This window comes from Botryllus schlosseri, chromosome 10 (genome assembly GCF_051294905.1).
Source record: "Botryllus schlosseri isolate E-star chromosome 10, Bs_hap1, whole genome shotgun sequence".
In the NCBI taxonomy this organism is placed as follows: Eukaryota; Metazoa; Chordata; class Ascidiacea; order Stolidobranchia; family Styelidae; genus Botryllus; species Botryllus schlosseri.
This window is the reverse complement of record NC_137245.1, coordinates 4,185,621-4,204,002: the sequence shown is the minus strand read 5'-3', so window position 1 is coordinate 4,204,002 and position 18,382 is coordinate 4,185,621. Positions and strand designations below refer to the sequence as shown.

At 40.9% G+C, this 18,382-nt stretch overlaps 1 long non-coding RNA gene across 1 annotated transcript; it reads right to left on the bottom strand.

Moving 5' to 3' along the window:
* Window positions 1-9,322: 9,322 nt before the first annotated feature.
* LOC145447885 (uncharacterized) lies at window positions 9,323-17,395 on the bottom strand. Its single transcript, XR_013917743.1, has 2 exons — window positions 16,753-17,395; window positions 9,323-10,656 (listed from the first exon to the last, which is right to left on the bottom strand). It is a non-coding gene; the product is annotated as an uncharacterized LOC145447885 (long non-coding RNA).
* Window positions 17,396-18,382: the final 987 nt, after the last annotated feature.

Sequence of the window (18,382 nt, the reverse complement as noted above, 5' to 3'; positions counted from 1 at the left end):
TACAATAAACTAAAATAGTAGCGAAATTTTTCTTCAAGCTTCGCGTGTTTAATTGTCACACGATTTCTTGGTTGGTAGCTTACCCCCTACTGTAAATAAAAAAAACGCCTAATTTACCCGATTGAGTCTAATTGTATTCGCAATTACGGGAGAAAGTCTTTTCGCGTTTGCGCTCGCATACAAGTCGTCGACGGTGAAATGTAGGCACAAAATGATTGTCACATATTATCGGAGACCTTCGATATCGATGTGTCCAGACGCCGAATAGTCGTGTCCTTGCAAACTGAGCCTAGCGGGTGGTATACAATAGACTCGCAACACTCACCTAGTTTATTTATGAACTTAGAAAATCTTACCCGCTTGGCGCGGCTAGTGGACCGCGCACTCGGTCGTCAATTGCATTTGCCCCTTTAGCCGAAGAGGTTGGCCATTCCTGGTCTATATAGATTACTCATCTACCCATAGGTTAGTTATATATAGTAATCTAGAGTCTCTCAGCCGTCAGCCGTCAGTAACATCCGATGTAGCAACGAAGACATATAGGTGCCGCCGTGCCGGATTGTGACTTCATACTGAATGCTTGTCAATTGTCGACAACATCATAGTTGCAGTAGAACGCACTTTACTATATGCCATTGCTGTGCACAGCATTAAAATTCAGGCCTGCTGTTCAATTATGATAAATCAGCAGATGTGGTTGTTGCATATATAAAGCATCTTATGAAATAGGTCGGAGCCGGAGCTACTCCTCAAACAACGAGCTCCGGCTCCGGCTCCGGCTGAATTTTATGTAGAGCTCCGGCTCTAGCTCCGGTGAAAATGCACGGCTCCGGGGCTCCGGCTCCGGCTCCAAAGCCCTGATACAGTGCACTGCGTTTCTTGCCGTTTCACTGTTCAATTGTATCCATGCATCTCGGTTGGATATTCTTTTCTCGAATCCTGATCAAAATAATGGATGTTTCATGATGTCGGATGGCTACAAGCATTGCCGCATGTCTTCTATATCACTTTCCCAAGTTCTCGCCATTCTAAGGAAATTTTCGAATATGTCTGCCTCATCCTTTCGCATAGATTTGGAACCGTCGTTCATGATATACGAGATCTGCAAAAGGACAGGCGGTATCCGTCAATGACAAAACGGTTCTCATTGTTTGCTGTTCCATATGTTATAGCTGCATTCGCTGGATTTGAGTAGAAATCCTGACATTTCCTCCAGCTACAAAACAGTAACTGAAATCCTGCACAAAACCCATTTCCAACGCACTTACCTCGACCCGAATTAATTCCATGCCATACAAAAACATTTCTGTACCTTGGTTGTGGTGGCCTAAATAACTACTTGGTGTAAAATCAGTTCAATTGAGTGTGACAACTCCTATCTGTCGCAGTTGAATGTTTAACCATTTCGAAATGAATACGAATACATAAAGTATGCATTGACCACATTTCGAATACGGAGGAGAGTGTTAGCCATAGAGCGTGTTTTGTATGAAAGTCATTTCCAACGCCTTTACCTCGATCCTTTGGAAGACGAAGTACTGCACGGACCGGATTCCTGAATTGATACATTAATCGCGTATTTATACACTGATATAAGAAATGAATCGTATTTAATGTTAATGTTAAAGATACCAAAACACTGGTCAATGAATTTATTAACGTAATGTACTTCAATAGCTGTTGAAGTCAGTCAGACATCTGTGGTCGATCAAAGTTGTCAACAAGTTCTTTGAACTCTGCTGCATGTTCGATGCACAAACCCTTAGTAAAGACTACACGTGAACGTAAGTTAGATTGGATCGTCTTGTGAATGTTTATGATCAAAAATGTTTCATGCAAATCCATACAGATTCGTGTCGCGGATAACATTATCATGGAAGACAGGAATCTGTCCGCGGGGTCGCTCAAACTCACATCGCGGGGTGGATCCAACAAGTTGCTGAAATAATCGAATTAATGTTACGAAATCAAGTTCTTTCATTGGATCGAATTTTCAGATGACAAATATTTTTGTGGATATAAATATAAAAGTTTGTAGCAATAGATTATGAACAGCAATACAAACACATTAACCGGATTTTGGAGTAGTCCGTATTGGGATTTATTTGATGTTCTGTATTCTACCCGACTAAGCTCGACGTAGCAAACATAATTCAAATTGCTTTCGTGATGATTAATGTGCTTGTAAAAATTTAGCACGCGGGGTAGAGAGGATGAACGGAATTGAGTATTAACCAATCAGTGGTATGCCAAATCACGCAGCTATCAACCAAGTGAGTAAACACCGCTTTCGGTGAAAACATAACTTGTATGATATAGATCCACACCAATGAAGCAAGGCGGGTCAGTATCCATATCATGACGCAAAGGAATGATAATAAAATGCACCGTCGAGTTTGGTGTGATCCAATTCTACCTCGTGTCACACAAAAAACATAAATGCATTATACAGTATCTGTAATTTTGTTGTAATGATTACGAAATAAATAATAATAATAATCACATAGGTTGTTACTGTCGATGCTTTAGTTTTAATTCACTAACTGATATGTTCAAATATGTGCGCTATGTTGACACCTCAGTGATACTCTCGGGGTTTTGTACTGCTAAGTCAGGACTGATGTTGTCTAGAATTCAACCACACCCAAGTAAGACCTTTTAGTGATTAAGCTTTGTGGTGAAAATTACTTAAGCGAATGGAAATGTAGAAGAGATATATCAATGGTACTAATGAACAAACATATTTACCATATTTCCATGTGGGTTGTGTTTTCTGATTTCTTTGAGAGTGCGTGTTCTACAAATAACTCAAGTCCATCCGACTAAGATAAACGTAACAAACATTTTCGTAATTGATTTTGCGATGATCAAAGTGGTATTGAAATGGTGCGAACGGATTAAGCAATAATTAAGCGGCGGTATGTCAATTCACATAGTGTGATATCTTGAAACCCGGAAATGCGCGAAAGTGTTTCAATTCCCGCCACACACTCTATAATAAAGTATTGAACCGATTGTTCAATGTATCAACAACGACTTGACAACGAAAATCATTAAAAATATGTTTTGTGTTGGTCTGTAAATTCAACATTAACGATATTGTTGCTTTACATTTGACCTCGGTAATTACAACTGACCGATTTGTAAAATCTTAGCTGGTAAGCACATTGCACCATTCTGTAATACTTACAGAGGTGAGTAATGGATTAATCCCCAATCAATAATATTTCATTACGAAATTCGAACACATTAGTCATTTTACATTGACAACTCTAGCGAGTTTAATACGCCGTGGTGTACTTGGAAACATTGATTCGTGATTGTATTAGGTAGATTCACAAATGGAGATGATAATAACACTGCTTCAAAAATTTTGTTGTACAACTTTTTCGTAGCTTCGTTACAACCCATTCGTGATGAATTGTCGAATGTGATTTAAAACCACAAGTCGAAGATGAACGATTTGTTTTATTCACATGAAAAAAATACTTTGCTTCGGTGTCGCAGAAATGTAATTTGTAGGAATGACATAGACAACAACGAATCTATTTCTACAATTTGAAATGATACTTTAAACAAAAGACCTGACGAATTGTATTTTAATATTGACAAATGCGCTGATTAGTATGACCAGTTTACAAAATCAAGATGATGTTTTTGTGAAATGTGTGTTATCATCAAACAAATGTGTGATTTTTTCCAAGTCATACGATTAGACGTTATCTTTCGCGGTTGGAATAAAACGAAAGTTCGTTGAAATAGCATACTTACGAGTTCAATAATGCTCTCTATCGACGAATGCGAATAATCCGACAGATACAAGCAGAATTAAACAATTGATGTTGTTTTGTGGTTAAGTCAATTCAGTGACCATGTTTGCGTTGATTTCAAGAATGATCATGACAAGTTAACCGGATAAATTAGGTTAATGTGATAATAACTATACCCATAAGAGTTGCTGACATTCCGATATCTTTTACACTGTAATATACGGATTCACTTGCGATAAATTAGATAGTTATCTTCTGCGATTGGCCGGGTAATCAAATCTTGTATACTCGAATCATGATATGTTTATGTCAAGTCATTCGCAAAGCCTGCTCCTAACAATAATATTTCATACTAACGACAAGTATATCTTGCGCGACTCGATGAGTTGAAAACACTGTATACCGAAACCATGATTCTACAAAACTTAGTTATCGTACCGTACAAGTACGGTAACTTTCTTCTGCAAGATTAGGAAGGCTTTTTTGTTGTTTCAGGACAATTTTGTAGGATTTTTTGATAACGCAGCTTTAGATGATAGTAAAGTTTGGAAGAGGCTCATGCTTGCCTGAATTTGCCTGACGTCTATGGCAATGGCAATAACAAGATGAAAAATACTCCTTTGTCATACACCATGTAATATTTTTTAAATATTATATTTCTTCACCGTTTAATTACATCAATTTTACTGTAGGACGGGTGCAGTTTCTTCCTTAAAGTTTTCCTGTCTACGCCATTCGAGCGCGGTAAGATCAGTTTGAGTTGGCGACATTCAGGAGGATATTTCACGAAGCTCTGAATGATAGTCACATATTCCTCGTCGATTCTTGATCTGGGTTTTTCTGGGTTTATTTAGCGTCCACATCTGGGGTTTTCCGAAATATATATCTTCCAACCCGTAATATCCCTCCCGCCAACCCTAATATCCCCTCTCCCCCAACCCCAATATACCCTCCCACAACCCTAATGTCCCCCTCCGCCAACCCTAATATCCCCCCTCCCGCAACCCTAACCCTAATATCCCTACTCCCACAACCCTAATATCCCCCTCCCACAACCCTAATGTATCTCTACTCCCACAACCCTAATATTCCCCCTCCGGCAACCCTGATATCCCCCCTCCCACAACCCTAATGTATCTCTACTCCCACAACCCTAATATTCCCCCTCCGGCAACCCTGATATCCCCCCTCCCACAACCCTAATATCCCCTTCCAACAACCCTAATGTATCCCTACTCCCACAACCCTAATATCCCCCATCCGGCAACCCTAATATCCGTCTCTCCACAAGCAAAATAAAATCACAATTTATTATCGTGTTCATGTGAAGCACTATGAGTTTTACATGTTCATGTGCAACATTGATCGATGATGGTCATGGGGATCACTTTCTCGAGGTGGCCGTATTCTACACTTGACCCAATGAATTTATTAGTTAGGATAATCCTGTTTATTTTTGTTGCAATTTTATATTGTTGTGGCAGAACTCTTGCCTTCATATGAACCGGAATGCAATAAGCAGAATGTCCTTCAACCAAATCTTCTACATTATTTACATTTACTATTATATTTATTTGTAGGGAATGGAAGCCGCTGCGGTTATGCTCCTGATGGAGTTACGAAATGCAGTAACTGAAAAGATAATCAGGGCACAACAGGATTTGAGGGCGATAACGCTTTATCAGGTGAGCTGTAGGATTTGCTGTTTGCTTAACCTTGTACTGTGTGAACAATGAACATAGATGTACCATAACGTCCTGATTTGTCAGATTTGTACTGATTTCGACTCTTGTCCTGATTTTCGGCAAACATTGTTCGGCGTTTTCCATAACACCTTGGACGTTTTGCATGCCACGATCTGGCAAAAGTTCGAACTTAACAGACCGTCACAAAAGTACAGCTAGTTGTCTGAAAATTTTGTGGCTTAACATGCGCGCATTTCGAGTTGGTTCTAATTCGGGGGTCTGTTAATTTCCAAGTTGCGCCACAAACATGTGTTTTAATTCGGGGTCTGTTGTGTTCAGACGTGTGCCGCCAAAATGTGGCACAATTGTTTTTAGGTGCTGAAAATATGGTAGGCCTATGTTTTGATTTACTCTGTTTACGTTATGACTGTGCAATAAACACTCGAATTGAAAAAAGGCCTCCAAAAATAAATGTTTATTAAATGCTTTTCAATTACATCATCCTTTTTGATAAGGCTAAATCTAAGTTAGAATGAGCTGGTGTAAATTAGTTTTCGTCCCACACCATGGAAAATCATTTCTGCTGCTAATGTAATTTTTGATTTTCCTGACCTCGAGTCCATGAGGATGGCTACCATGGATATAGTGCATAGAATCAGTAAGCCCATTTACATGGTCGATCCGTCTTCAACTGCAATCCGTCTCCGAGTGACGTCACCGCAAGCTTCAATCCGACTCGTTCAACCGTTGTGTTTACATGACGCAAAAATAAGACGACCGGCTCCGTAATTCGTACTACCCGTTTCGGCTTAGTACTATATATCTAGCGACATGGCGGAGGTTAAAAAATACGTTTTGGGGCATGGAGCAAAGAAGAAACCGATCTTCTTTTGTGTTTAATCAATGAAATGAAAATTATACAGAAAATTGATGGCTGCAAAGGCAGGAACCAGCAGTACTACGGCAGTATTGCCCAGGAACTCTCCAACAGGGGCTACAGCAAAAATTGGTATAGGAATATGTGCAGAATCTTCTTGTTTGTGAGCAGTATATGCTTATGCTTTCTTCAGGAAACAGATATCCATCAAGTGGAAAAACTTAAAAACAGTGTACTATTCTGTCTTGAAGACTTCCTCCAAGTCAGGCGCTGGAGGAGTAACTTGGCCGTATTTTGCAAAAATGCACAGTCTGATGTGCAAAATGCCAAGGACAAAAGTAATCTTTGATACATTACGTAGAGAATGGATTCGTTTGTTTCTACTGTGATTCCTACTTTGTGTGCACAGGCATTTCAAGGTGAGCTTACAGCTGTTGACACCTTGTCGCAGCGATTTGGTAAGGTTTAATGATTAGACAAGGTAAAAATTGTCAATCATGAAACTTCTTGAATGTGTACAGATACGACTGATGATAGCATTAATTCGTCAACGCAAGACACCAGCAGTTAGTTCTTGATCTTTGTAATTTGAGTCATTCATATTAAGCTGCGTGTAAATTTCAGTCATTAGTGGAAAATCAAATCTTCCCTCCGGCTCAAATCAGGATGTGGAAGATCTTGACGAGCCACAAGAGCCAGAACAGCCTGAACAGAGTCAAAGTTCAAAAAGGAAAAGAGGTAGGTCTTATATTTTGTTGGCAGCACGTGGCAGTGTTGGGATCAAGTCACTACCGTCGAGTCACGAGTCATCTCGAGTCATTGCACATTTTGACTCGAGTCAAGTCAAGTCAATCGATTTTCAAAGGTGACTCGAGTCAAGTCAAGTCACTCGTTTTTTGGAGGTGACTCGAGTCAAGTCAAGTCAAGTCAAGTCACGAGTCAAGTCACAATTCAAGTCAAATTGAATTTTCGAAGTATGAGTGATCATTCAAATTCATTCTATTTTACGAGCTGTGTTAAAGAGATGAATTGGTCATTTATCTTGAATCAAATAACTTTCGGACCAAATTCATAAGAATGCCTATACTGACATATGGAGAATATTGCTTTTTGGGCCGAAAGTACATGAGCGAGGTACAGGCCCGGAAAAACATATTTGAGTATCAGGACTCAATTCTCAATACAACATGAAAATACAGCACATCACAACGCGGCAGAAAACGTTTTGTACAGAGAACGGACCTCAAAGATGTATCTCGGTGACAACAGGAAAATTCCTGGTAACTTCAATAAATCTACAGATTAGGGATTTCATTCACGTATTCCAATTACAGCTGAAAAGTACTAAAAACTCAACGTTTCGGTGAGCGGGTTATCTACTTCCTCATCGTTGGATCGAATTATTCAAGTTGTAGCCTACTAGGCTGTTTTGCCTCGGCTTGATTTCAACATTTCACCGGCCATATAACTCGTAAGCCGACTCCAGTAAAGTAATTGTGATTCGATGCGCCAAGTTTGTGATGCACCTTAGTGTACGATCAAGTACTGGTGTCCCTATGAATATTGCGGCGCGGCATTGGCTGCAACGTGCACACTTTTTGGGCAAGCACTGGTAAAAACCGTGGTGCTGTCCGTTACACGCAGCTGAAAATGCAGAATTGTCGGTTCACTCATCCTTGCGCGCATGTCCTGTCCAGTACTGCGTAAATTTAACAATAGCTTAAACAACTGAGATCTGTTGAATTGCGATAAATTTAGCTGTTTTATTATATCGGATATAAAAAACTAATGGGACACTATGCGTGACGATCACGCAGTTTGCATGTGCCCCGGGCCTAGGTTTGAGAGCTCATTCGGAGTCTCATGTCACACATCACACACGAATATCACACACGAGATAAGCACTATCATTAAGAGCATGCGCATTAGGGTTGTTCAAAATTTGGAAAATGTTTGGAATTCAGCGTGTCCATCGCTTATTCTTTAGATTATTGTTAAAAAACAATAATGGGCTTGAAAGAAGCTCCCAGGAAAGCCGCTAACATTTGTCTAAATGCGTTTGAAAGTCGTTGTTGAAGAGTGGGCGGGCAACCGACAGTAGAGGCGGGCAATTACGAAACCACGGTTCTTGATTGGGTAATCGGCTAAGCTTCACTGATTACTGCAACAGCTGACTCGGATTCGGGAGCTTCGCTTTACTAAATAGAAAGTCTGTTTTGCTGAGGTAGAGTCTGTTAGTAGCGGTTGTGGTTCTGTACAAGCGCGTTGTGTGTTGATGAGTCATTAGTAGTACTGTAACACGTGTACTTTGAATGCTTCAGAGTCGATAGCAGTAGTTTATGCTTTGGAGCAACAATAGTGCAGTCATGGCAGAGGCAAAATGGCGAAAGATTGCACACATGCCGCAGCGAAGAACAAGATCCAAATCTGAGCAGTACTTGGTCGGATATACTTGCGATGACATCTGTGGCTCGAGATTACCTACTATACGAGAAGTAATGAGTTACTTGCTGCATCTGAAAGAGCATTGACCTCAGTCAACCCCTACTCATGAACTATGTACTGTGGTGGTGGATGATGTAATGACAGTGTGGAAAATGGCGAGAATTGCGACAATGCAGAAATCACATGTGGTGCGATCACTTCAAGTTCTGACTATGATGCTGATGTTGGACTTGGCACCTTGACCCAATCCATTAAACTGATGGCACCTAAAAATATTATGAAAAATACGCATGTTTCCCAAGCTCTGGATCGATTGCAAGTAACTGACAACGATGCAACGATGCTGATGGGAGCATTTATTAAGGCTTGTGGAGGAGATATAGCCATGTTCTCCCTGTCAAGATCTTCAACGAAGAGAGCCAGGGAAACAAATCGCCTGGAAATATCTCAGGACATTTTGGAAAAATTTGCCGAAAATAGACCACAGCATGTTGCCATTCATTGGGATGGAAAGCTCACAGAGGATAGATTAGGAAATCGATATGAAGCTTTGTCAATTGTTCTATCTTGTCAACCTCAATACTCAGAAGGAAAACTACTTGGAATTCAGAAGATACAAAATGCGGCAGGTCAGACACAAGCTGAAACTACTTTCGACATAATTAAAACGTGGGATATACAAGATGCTGTAACAGCTTTGGTTTTTGACACCACAGCAAGCAACAGCGGCTGGAAGAAGGGTGCAGCGAAGATCCTTGAGGACCTTCTAGGAAAGAAGGTTTTTTACCATGCGTGTCGGCACCATGTGTATGAGCTAGTAGTCAAGGACGTCTGGAAATGTTTATTTGGAAAAGCAACAACCGGACCAGAGAATACATGGTTTGCCCACCTTAAGAGCTGGAGCAGTCTTGACAGAAAACGGCAATTCAAGACTCTGACTATTCCTATATGCTTTAAAGAACGAGCAGCAATGACAGTTGAGAACTTAAAGCTACTACTCGCCAGAAAAGATTTCTTTACACGGGATGACTACAAACAATATGTGACTAATGCTCTTGCTCTTCTCGGTGCAGATGGAAATATACATCATCACAAACCTGGTGCAACACACCATGCACGGTGGATGGGCACAATTCTGTATGCTCAGAAGATGTTCATGTGGGCTGATCAGTTACATTACAAATCTGAAGAAGTGGAACTGCTGCATCGCTTCAATTTATTTTTAGTTCTCTTTTATATCCCTGCCTGGGTTGCTTCCAGCATCGGTCGTGATGCAGCCGGTAATGACTTGAGATTCATCCAGGACATGTTGAGTTACAAGGAACATGATGAACAAGTTTCCAAAGCTGCTTCACAAAAGCTTTTAAAGCATGACTGGTATATCGTGGAGGAAACCGCTGTATATGCCTTGTTTTCGCCGAGTGAAAGCAATGAAACCCGAGGAAACATGGCAAAGACGCTCCTACAGGTAGAGCGAACTTCAAGTTTCAGGAGAGGCCCGCCCTCGTTGAATGTAACTGTACACATCAACAAGGACACTACTTTGTCTGATTTTATTGGGCCACAGTCGTGGTACATATTTGATGTTTTTGAATGCTCTGGGGCGTGGCTAGCTCAACCGGTTGATGTTTGGCACTTATCAGATTCCTACACCAGAATGAGCTCCTACATCAGTTCTGTCAAAGTCGTTAATGATGCCGCAGAACGAGGTGTAAAGCTAAGCACAGACTATGCTGCAATCTTGACTGAAAATGAACAACAAAGAGACAGTCTGCTTCAAGCTGTGGAACAGCATAGGAAGACAGTTGGAGACAGCAGGAAGTCAACTCTAATCAAAAGCCTGTAATCTGCAACTTGTGCCTGACAATGCAACACTGATCTGCAACGTACTTTTTTAATGTCTCTTGTAAATAGTGCTTTTCGCCTTCATTCAATTGTGAATAAAAAGTGTAATATGCGTTTGTTTATGGGTGAAACGTCGACCAGTCATAACAAGTACTACTGAGATGTTGACTCCTGGTGGTAAATTTTTGAGTTTCACTCACTGTCAGTAACTTTTGGAAAGGTTGAAGGTAGCAATATGCATGCATCTAGTTTATTCGTATCTCAACTAGCGAGAGCACCTGTGCAATACATAGCACTTTTTGCAGGTAGATATTAACTTAGGCGGTTGCGATGTTGTACTATGAACTCTGGATGACAACATTAACAAAGGCAATATATCATGTCTGTAATGCCACCAACAGAAACGACTGCACAACAGCATGCAAAAATCGTTACCAGCAGTGTTCACAAAGTCGGTCTTTCAGCCAATCATTAGCTTATTATTATCGGCTTCAACCAATCAGGATTAATGGCTTCTTTTTGCCCGCCCACTTCATCGATTCCCCGCATACTTGCCGACGGCTACTTTCAAACGCATTTAGACAAATATTACCGGCTTTCCTGCGAGCTTCTTTCAAGCCCATTATTGTTTTTTAACAATAATCTACAGAATAAGCAATGGACACGCAGAATTCAAAACATTTTCCAAATTTTGAACAACCCTAATGCGCATGCATGTAGAGCAACTGACCGCAATCAGCACACAGACATAGAGATATTCACTGCCTTATATAACGTCGGTAAACATTATACTACTATTTACGGTGAGTGGAAATATTGGAATATAAGGTATGTCAGATGAAACTATGCTACGCAATATAATTACGATAATTCAAGAGCTTATCTATCTTATTTTTATCTCCAAAACCTTCGTATTTTGTCCAGAACACCAACTTCACGGACGAGATCAAAGCAATTCCCAAATAAAATTATGATTATGATTATTTAGCATATTAAGCTGCTACTCACACTTGACATTCTATACTGTGATTCCTATGCACGATGTCTTTGCGCACTGTAACGTCTCATATCATTAACGTAGAATAGGCTATTCGGATTGGGACTTTTGGTAAAACATTTCAGTAAGACCTTGATTAGACGATGAGCGATACTCCGGTGACTCGATTTGCTCATGAACTGTCGCGCAGCGTTAAGTTTAATATTAAATCTCACACGTGGAACAGAATCGCGTCATATATATATCACGATTCATTCCGTTCTAATCTTGCTGGATCGGTGCGGTTCATTTCGTCGAATAACCTTTGTCACATCTGTAGAGCAGCAAGCGACCAACTGGCATTAGAGATATTCTATTCTGCGGAATATAAATGTCTCGAATGAGCCCTGTTTCTCCGGGTACCGTTCCGCTTATTTATTCGACTGATCTACGGGACACATGCACTTTCGGACCAAATTCATAAGAATGACTATACTGACATATGGAGAATATTGCTTTTTGGGCCGAAAGTACATGAGCCAGGTACAGGCCCGGAAAAACATATTTGAGTATCAGGACTCAATTCTCAATACAACATGAAAATACAGCACATCTCAACGCGGCAGAAAACGTTTTGTACAGAGAATGGACCTCAAAGATGTATCTCCGTGACAACAGGAAAATTCCTGGTAACTTCAATAAATCTACAGATTAGGGATTTCATTCACGTATTCCAATTACAGCTGAAAAGTACTAAAAACTCAACGTTTCGGTGAGCGGGTTATCTACTTCCTCATCGTTGGATCGAATTATTCAAGTTGTAGCCTACTAGGCTGTTTTGCCTCGGCTTGATTTCAACATTTCACCGGCCATATAACTCGTAAGCCGACTCCAGTAAAGTAATTGTGATTCGATGCGCCAAGTTTGTGATGCACCTTAGTGTACGATCAAGTACTGGTGTCCCTATGAATATTCCGGCGCGGCATTGGCTGCAACGTGCACACTTTTTGGGCAAGCACTGGTAAAAACCGTGGTGCTGTCCGTTACACGCAGCAGAAAATGCAGAATTGTCGGTTCACTCATCCTTGCGCGCATGTCCTGTCCAGTACTGCGTAAATTTAACAATAGCTTAAACATCTGAGATCTGTTGAATTGCGATAAATTTAGCTGTTTTATTATATCGGATATAAAAAACTAATGGGACACTATGCGTGACGATCACGCAGTTTGCATGTGCCCCGGGCCTAGGTTTGAGAGCTCATTCGGAGTCTCATGTCACACATCACACACGAATATCACACACGAGATAAGCACTATCATTAAGAGCATGCGCAATGCATGTAGAGCAACTGACCGCAATCAGCACACAGACATAGAGATATTCACTGCCTTATATACCGTCGGTAAATATTATACTACTATTTACGGTGAGTCGAAATATTGGAATATAAGGTATGTCAGATGAAACTATGCTACGCAATATAATTACGATAATTTAAGAGCTTATCTATCTTATTTTTATCTCCAAAACCTTCGTATTTTGTCCAGAACACCAACTTCACGGACGAGATCAAAGCAATTCCCAAATAAAATTATGATTATGATTGTTTAGCATATTAAGCTGCTACTCACACTTGACATTCTATACTGTGATTCCTATGCACGATGTCTTTGCGCACTGTAACGGCTCATATCATTAACGTAGAATAGGCTATTCGGATTGGGACTTTTGGTAAAACATTTCAGTAAGACCTTGATTAGACGATGAGCGATACTCCGGTGACTCGTTTTGCTCATGAACTGCCGCGCAGCGTGAAGTTTAATATTAAATCTCACACGTGTAACAGAATCGCGTAATATATATATCACGATTCATTCCGTTCTAATCTTGCTGGATCGGTGCGGTTCATTTCGTCGAATGGCCTATGGCCTTTGTCACATCTGTAGAGCAGCATGCGACCAACTAGCATTAGAGATATTCTATTCTGCGGAGTATAAATGTCTCGAATGAGCCCTGTTTCTCCGGGTACCGTTCCGCTTATTTAATCTACTGATCTACGGGACACATGCACTTTCGGACCAAATTCATAAGAATGCCTATACTGACATATGGAGAATATTGCTTTTTGGGCCGAAAGTACATGAGCATGGTACATAATTCCAATTACAGCTGAAAAGTACTAAAAACTCAACGTTTCGGTGAGCGGGTTATCTACTTCCTCATCGTTGGATCGAATTATTCAAGTTGTAGCCTACTAGGCTGTTTTGCCTCGGCTTGATTTCAACATTTCACCGGCCATATAACTCGTAAGCCGACTCCAGTAGAGTAATTGTGATTCGATGCGCCAAGTTTGTGATGCACCTTAGTGTACGATCAAGTACTGGTGTCCCTATGAATATTCCGGCGCGGCATTGGCTGCAACGTGCACACTTTTTGGGCAAGCACTGGTAAAAACCATGGTGCTGTCCGTTACACGCAGCTGAAAATGCAGAATTGTTGGTTCACTCATCCTTGCGCGCATGTCCTGTCCAGTACTGCGTAAATTTAACAATAGCTTAAACAACTGAGATCTGTTGAATTGCGATAAATTTAGCTGTTTTATTATATCGGATATAAAAAACTAATGGGACACTATGCGTGACGATCACGCAGTTTGCATGTGCCCCGGGCCTAGGTTTGAGAGCTCATTCGGAGTCTCATGTCACACATCACACACGAATATCACACACGAGATAAGCACTATCATTAAGAGCATGCGCATTAGGGTTGTTCAAAATTTGGAAAATGTTTGGAATTCAGCGTGTCCATCGCTTATTCTTTAGATTATTGTTAAAAAACAATAATGGGCTTGAAAGAAGCTCCCAGGAAAGCCGCTAACATTTGTCTAAATGCGTTTGAAAGTCGTTGTTGAAGAGTGGGCGGGCAACCGACAGTAGAGGCGGGCAATTACGAAACCACGGTTCTTGATTGGGTAATCGGCTAAGCTTCACTGATTACTGCAACAGCTGACTCGGATTCGGGAGCTTCGCTTTACTAAATAGAAAGTCTGTTTTGCTGAGGTAGAGTCTGTTAGTAGCGGTTGTGGTTCTGTACAAGCGCGTTGTGTGTTGATGAGTCATTAGTAGTACTGTAACACGTGTTCTTTGAATGCTTCAGAGTCGATAGCAGTAGTTTATGCTTTGGAGCAACAATAGTGCAGTCATGGCAGAGGCAAAATGGCGAAAGATTGCACACATGCCGCAGCGAAGAACAAGATCCAAATCTGAGCAGTACTTGGTCGGATATACTTGCGATGACATCTGTGGCTCGAGATTACCTACTATACGAGAAGTAATGAGTTACTTGCTGCATCTGAAAGAGCATTGTCCTCAGTCAACCCCTACTCATGAACTATGTACTGTGGTGGTGGATGATGTAATGACAGTGTGGAAAATGGCGAGAATTGCGACAATGCAGAAATCACATGTGGTGCGATCACTTCAAGTTCTGACTATGATGCTGATGTTGGACTTGGCACCTTGACCCAATCCATTAAACTGATGGCACCTAAAAATATTATGAAAAATACGCATGTTTCCCAAGCTCTGGATCGATTGCAAGTAACTGACAACGATGCAACGATGCTGATGGGAGCATTTATTAAGGCTTGTGGAGGAGATATAGCCATGTTCTCCCTGTCAAGATCTTCAACGAAGAGAGCCAGGGAAACAAATCGCCTGGAAATATCTCAGGACATTTTGGAAAAATTTGCCGAAAATAGACCACAGCATGTTGCCATTCATTGGGATGGAAAGCTCACAGAGGATAGATTAGGAAATCGATATGAAGCTTTGTCAATTGTTCTATCTTGTCAACCTCAATACTCAGAAGGAAAACTACTTGGAATTCAGAAGATACAAAATGCGGCAGGTCAGACACAAGCTGAAACTACTTTCGACATAATTAAAACGTGGGATATACAAGATGCTGTAACAGCTTTGGTTTTTGACACCACAGCAAGCAACAGCGGCTGGAAGAAGGGTGCAGCGAAGATCCTTGAGGACCTTCTAGGAAAGAAGGTTTTTTACCATGCGTGTCGGCACCATGTGTATGAGCTAGTAGTCAAGGACGTCTGGAAATGTTTATTTGGAAAAGCAACAACCGGACCAGAGAATACATGGTTTGCCCACCTTAAGAGCTGGAGCAGTCTTGACAGAAAACGGCAATTCAAGACTCTGACTATTCCTATATGCTTTAAAGAACGAGCAGCAATGACAGTTGAGAACTTAAAGCTACTACTCGCCAGAAAAGATTTCTTTACACGGGATGACTACAAACAATGTGTGACTAATGCTCTTGCTCTTCTCGGTGCAGATGGAAATATACATCATCACAAACCTGGTGCAACACACCATGCACGGTGGATGGGCACAATTCTGTATGCTCAGAAGATGTTCATGTGGGCTGATCAGTTACATTACAAATCTGAAGAAGTGGAACTGCTGCATCGCTTCAATTTATTTTTAGTTCTCTTTTATATCCCTGCCTGGGTTGCTTCCAGCATCGGTCGTGATGCAGCCGGTAATGACTTGAGATTCATCCAGGACATGTTGAGTTACAAGGAACATGATGAACAAGTTTCCAAAGCTGCTTCACAAAAGCTTTTAAAGCATGACTGGTATATCGTGGAGGAAACCGCTGTATATGCCTTGTTTTCGCCGAGTGAAAGCAATGAAACCCGAGGAAACATGGCAAAGACGCTCCTACAGGTAGAGCGAACTTCAAGTTTCAGGAGAGGCCCGCCCTCGTTGAATGTAACTGTACACATCAACAAGGACACTACTTTGTCTGATTTTATTGGGCCACAGTCGTGGTACATATTTGATGTTTTTGAATGCTCTGGGGCGTGGCTAGCTCAACCGGTTGATGTTTGGCACTTATCAGATTCCTACACCAGAATGAGCTCCTACATCAGTTCTGTCAAAGTCGTTAATGATGCCGCAGAACGAGGTGTAAAGCTAAGCACAGACTATGCTGCAATCTTGACTGAAAATGAACAACAAAGAGACAGTCTGCTTCAAGCTGTGGAACAGCATAGGAAGACAGTTGGAGACAGCAGGAAGTCAACTCTAATCAAAAGCCTGTAATCTGCAACTTGTGCCTGACAATGCAACACTGATCTGCAACGTACTTTTTTAATGTCTCTTGTAAATAGTGCTTTTCGCCTTCATTCAATTGTGAATAAAAAGTGTAATATGCGTTTGTTTATGGGTGAAACGTCGACCAGTCATAACAAGTACTACTGAGATGTTGACTCCTGGTGGTAAATTTTTGAGTTTCACTCACTGTCAGTAACTTTTGGAAAGGTTGAAGGTAGCAATATGCATGCATCTAGTTTATTCGTATCTCAACTAGCGAGAGCACCTGTGCAATACATAGCACTTTTTGCAGGTAGATATTAACTTAGGCGGTTGCGATGTTGTACTATGAACTCTGGATGACAACATTAACAAAGGCAATATATCATGTCTGTAATGCCACCAACAGAAACGACTGCACAACAGCACGCAAAAATCGTTACCAGCAGTGTTCACAAAGTCGGTCTTTCAGCCAATCATTAGCTTATTATTATCGGCTTCAACCAATCAGGATTAATGGCTTCTTTTTGCCCGCCCACTTCATCGATTCCCCGCATACTTGCCGACGGCTACTTTCAAACGCATTTAGACAAATATTACCGTCTTTCCTGCGAGCTTCTTTCAAGCCCATTATTGTTTTTTAACAATAATCTACAGAATAAGCAATGGACACGCAGAATTCCAAACATTTTCCAAATTTTGAACAACCCTAATGCGCATGCATGTAGAGCAACTGACCGCAATCAGCACACAGACATAGAGATATTCACTGCCTTATATACCGTCGGTAAATATTATACTACTATTTACGGTGAGTGGAAATATTGGAATATAAGGTATGTCAGATGAAACTATGCTACGCAATATAATTACGATAATTTAAGAGCTTATCTATCTTATTTTTATCTCCAAAACCTTCGTATTTTGTCCAGAACACCAACTTCACGGACGAGATCAAAGCAATTCCCAAATAAAATTATGATTATGATTATTTAGCATATTAAGCTGCTACTCACACTTGACATTCTATACTGTGATTCCTATGCACGATGTCTTTGCGCACTGTAACGACTCATATCATTAACGTAGAATAGGCTATTCGGATTGGGACTTTTGGTAAAACATTTCAGTAAGACCTTGATTAGACGATAAGCGATACTCCGGTGACTCGATTTGCTCATGAACTGTCGCGCAGCGTTAAGTTTAATATTAAATCTCACACGTGTAACAGAATCGCGTCATATATATATCACGATTCATTCCGTTCTAATCTTGCTGGATCGGTGCGGTTCATTTCGTCGAATGGCCTTTGTCACATCTGTAGAGCAGCATGCGACCAACTAGCATTAGAGATATTCTATTCTGCGGAATATAAATGTCTCGAATGAGCCCTGTTTCTCCGGGTACCGTTCCGCTTATATAATCGACTGATCTACGGGACACATGCACTTTCGGACCAAATTCATAAGAATGCCTATACTGACATATGGAGAATATTGCTTTTTGGGCCGAAAGTACATGAGCCAGGTACAGGCCCGGAAAAACATATTTGAGTATCAGGACTCAATTCTCAATACAACATGAAAATACAGCACATCTCAACGCGGCAGAAAACGTTTTGTACAGAGAATGGTCCTCAAAGATGTATCTCCGTGACAACAGGAAA